We start from the raw sequence: 4,859 nt of genomic DNA on the forward strand, positions 1-4,859 counted from the left end.
CTTTGTTTTAAATTGATGTGAAACATCAAGATGGCGCCGGTGAGGTCGGCTGCCGTCACGACTGCTCCGACCACTTTTTCTTTGTCTTTGCTTTTTAAGTTAGTTTTCAGCGTTTCTAAATCGGCAAAATCATCACCATTGGGTACATTAGGTATGACCGTGACACTCTTGTTTCTATTGGTATACAATGTACTCACATTTCGAAGTTTTTAACTCCGGATCCGAGCTGGCCGAGTGAGATCTTGAGGGAGAACAAAGGGAAGCGGCGGCCTAGAGGGAAGCGAGCCGGCGTCAGGAACAGGCTGAGAGCTCGTGCACACCGCACACCTCTGCCTAGCATCCTGCTCGCCAACGTCCAGTCACTGGAGAACAAGCTTGACGACCTCAGGGCCAGGATAAAGTTCCAGAGAGACATTCGGGACTGCAATCTCCTCTGCTTCACCGAGACATGGCTGAACCCAGCGGTGCCGGACCACGCCATCCAGCCGGCCGAGTTCTTCTCGGTTCACCGCATGGACAGGACACGGGACTCGGGGAAGTCAAGGGGAGGCGGCGTGTGTTTAATGGTGAACAACAACTGGTGCAACAGTGCGAACGTTGTTCCTCTCACACGCTCCTGCACACCAAATCTGGAACTACTGTCCATCATGTGTCGCCCTTTTTATCTACCTCGGGAATTTACATCGGTCATTGTAAGTGCCGTTTATATTCCACCACAAGCGGACACGGTCACCGCCTTATGCGAGCTGCATGAGGCACTCACACAGCACCAGACACAACACCGGGACGCTGCGCTTATTGTGACGGGGGACTTTAATAGCGCCAACCTCAAACGCGCAGCGCCGAACTTTTATCAACACATCACCTGCCCCACCAGAGGTGAAAGGACACTGGACCACTGCTACACTACGGTCAAGGACGGCTACAAGGCACAATCCCGCCCTCCGTTTGGCAAATCTGATCACGCCGCCATCTTCCTCATGCCAAAATACAAACGAAGGCTGAAACAGGAAGTTCCGGTTCAGAGGAAGGTCGCGCGCTGGACGGATCAATCAGTGGCCGCGTTACAGGACGCACTCGATGACGCAGACTGGGGCGTGTTCAGAAACAGCTCCGATGATGACGTCAACGTGTTTACGGAAGCGGTTGTGGGATTCATCCGGAAACTAGCGGATGATACCGTGGAGACAAAGACTATCAAAACGTTTCCCAACCAGAAGCCGTGGGTGGATAAAACCATCCGCGACACTCTGAGATCCCGCACCGCTGCCTACAACACGGGACTCACGACGGGGGACATGGACCCGTACAAAGCGGAGGGCGGTGAAAGAGGCGAAGCAGCGCTACGGGAGGAAACTAGAGTCACAACTCCAACAGAGTGACTCTAGGAGCCTGTGGCGGGGACTAAGGACAATAACGGACTATAAAGCACCAACGACCGGTATGACGAACGCGGCCGTGACTCTGGCAGACGAGCTGAACACTTTCTATGCTCGCTTCGAGGCTGCAGCTAAGGTCTCCAACAATGCTAGTGTTAGCGGCGCTAACGGCTGCAGACAGGAAGATACTGCCAGCACCGGAAACGTGCTCGTCATCTCCGAGCATGAAGTAAGGAGAGCCTTCAAGAGAGTGAACACCAGGAAAGCAGCAGGACCAGACGGCATCCCAGGTCGTATCCTCAGAGACTGCGCATACCAGCTAGCTCCTGTGTTCACTGAGATATTCAACATCTCTCTATCTCAGTCGGTGATCCCCACATGCTTCAAAGAGTCCATCATTGTTCCTGTCCCGAAGAAACCCCACCCTGCTTCTCTCAATGACTATCGCCCTGTAGCCCTCACCTCAGTAGTGATGAAGTGCTTTGAACGCCTGGTCAGAGACTTCATCATTTCTTCACTACCAGACACACTGGACCCACTACAGTTCGCTTACCGTCCAAATCGTTCCACAGACGATGCCATCTCTCATCTCCTCCACACATCACTCACTCACTTGGACACTAGAAGGGGGAATTATGTTAAAATGCTCTTCATAGACTACAGCTCTGCATTTAACACCATAATTCCCTCCACACTCACCACCAAGCTGGAGCATCTGGGACTCAGCTCATCTATGTGTCAGTGGATCTCCAACTTCCTAACTGGCAGACCACAGGCAGTAAGGATGGGCGGACATGTCTCAGCCTCCACCACTCTCAGCACTGGAGCCCCCCAGGGGTGTGTTCTGAGCCCCCTGCTGTACTCTCTGTACACATATGACTGCGTGGCCACTACCGGCTCCACCACCATCATCAAGTTTGCTGACGACACCGTCGTGGTGGGCCTGATCTCTGATAACAACGAGACGGCCTACCTGAAGGAGATTAGGAATCTGGAGAACTGGTGCCAGAGGAACAACCTCCTTCTAAACGTCAGTAAGACAAAGGAGCTGATAGTGGACTTCAGCACTAAGCAGGAGAGGAACTACCAGACCCCCGTCATCAACGAGTGCCCAGTGGAGAGAGTGGACAGCTTCAAATACCTCGGAGTTCACATCACGCAGGACCTGTCATGGTCCTGTCACATCAACACCGTGGTGAAAAAGGCCCGTCAGCGTCTCTACCACCTCAGACGCTTGAGAGACTTCCAACTGCCCTCCAAGGTGCTCAGGAACTTTTACTCGTGCACCATAGAGAGCATCCTGACGGGAAACATCTTAACCTGGTTCGGGAACAGCACCATGCAGGACAGACGAGCTCTACAGAGGGTTGTGCGATCAGCTGAGCGCACCATCCGCTCCGAGCTCCCTGACCTGCACTCAATCTACAGCAGGCGGTGCTGGACCAAGGCCAGGAAGATCGTGAAGGACCTCAGCCATCCCAACAACAGACTGTTCTCTCTGCTGAGGTCAGGAAAGCGATTCCGCTCCCTGAAGACCAACACAGAGAGACTGAGGAGGAGCTTCTTCCCGCAGGCGATACGGTCTCTCAATCACAATCACACCACCACACAGTACTGACCCACACATATGGTTCTTACACACACACTGGACATTCTGGACTTTGTTTTCACTTCATCACTTAAATCACTGCTGCTGCTATTGTGTACATATTTATTTATACTTCTTGTGTATTTTGTTCATACATTCTTATATAGTTCTATATTGTGTATTGTGTATTTTGTTGTACAGTTATTTTATTTTTTTTTCAATTTAATTTATATATTTTATCTTATTCTTTCCCAGTGTGTTGTACAGTTATTTCATTTTTAACCTTAATTTATATTTTATTCCTTCCTAGTTAAATTTACCCTTTTTAATTTTTCATATTTATTTCCTATCTTATTCATAGCCTTTTCCTTTTTTGTTTTCTTTAGGTCACGAGCAGTTGTCCAAGCATTTCACTACATATCGTACTGTGTATGACTGTGTACGTGACAAATAAAAAAATTTGAATTTAAGTGTGTTTATAATTTATCCTCAGTCTTTGACTTTTAGTTTTTTCAGCATTCTGGTTTTTGATTTTATTTTCTTGTCTTCTTTAAATGTTTTTTTTTCTTTATTATTTTGCAAGTGACAGCGCCACCACTCTCTTGGTGGCGCTGTCACTTGGTGTTCGCTCGCTCTGCGTGAGAGTATCACTTCCTGTTCCTGCTGAACCACAGTGGTGTTTCTGAGTAGCTTATCTGCTTAGCAATTTAATTAAAAACTTTTAGATACATTTTTTTTCATAGTATAATCTTCGCGTGCTTCATCCGAAGCACACTTTCTGTGTACTCACTACCTGATTTATAGCCAAAGTATTCACTCACTGTGTATTTACTGTTTCGCTAGCTTAGCTTAGCTCTCTGTCTCTCTTCCACAGCATGTCTTTATCCTGTCTTCCTTCTCTTACCCCAACCAATCACAGCAGATGGCTGCCCCTCTTTGGGCTCTCACACTCTGAGGGGCCTCTGGATGTCTGCCTGGATCTCCTCCATGCCTGCTTCATGCCCTCATTGGAGGGGCTATCACTCCCCACACCCTCTAGCATGTGGTTAAATGGAGAAATGTCTTAAAGCATTCTCAATCATCCAGGAAAGTAAATCTCCAAAAGTTGATTCTGTTCATCTGGACGTAGCGTTTTGTGGGAGAAACGTTTCATCATCATCCAGGTGACTTCTTCAGTCTCAGCTGACTGCAGGTTTCAATCTTATAAACAAGACATTTGCATATTGACTGAAACCAGCCCACTGAAGGAACAATGGGCTGGGAGATCAGCTTCTTCATCATTAATATGCAAATTGTCATGACCATTGATCAAAGACCATTGATCAATGTGATGAAATGTTGCTCCCACTGAAAATGCTACCTCCAGATGAACAGAATCAACTTTTGGGTACATGGAGAAACCTTTTGAATACAAGCACGCTCACGCACTTAAGCAATGCGGTTGAAAAATGTGGGTGCGCCTAACTTTTGTGCTGGTTTTCTTAGGCGCACCAGTGCAATCATGGCAAAAAGTTAGTGTAGAGCCCTGTAGATGAGACCTAAACTAAACACAACTGTAGCGACTTCCACAGTCGCTAGAGGTCGGGGTGGAGTCTGCCTATTTGCCTGACGCGCTGTCAACTTTACGCAATAATGCGAGAGGTGGAATTGCTTGCTTGTTTATTAAAGTGCTTTGAGAGTTTACAGAGTAATGTCATCGGCTCCTGATTCAGACTCTTAAACATCACAGGCTCTGATGCAACAAGGGGAAACTCGTGGTGCAGCGGTCAACAAAAACTACAGCTCCAGCCCTCCTCTCAGTGAATGACAGACTGACCACGCCCTCTTAATTTCACCACTAGCACCCACGTGACTCCCGTTACACATCACCATAGCAACCAAACAAATGAAAA

This window comes from Mchenga conophoros, linkage group LG3, assembly GCF_057382185.1.
Source record: "Mchenga conophoros isolate Kocher_MC1m ecotype Shallow Benthic linkage group LG3, M_conophoros_male_GT1.1, whole genome shotgun sequence".
Lineage (NCBI taxonomy): Eukaryota > Metazoa > Chordata > Actinopteri > Cichliformes > Cichlidae > Mchenga > Mchenga conophoros.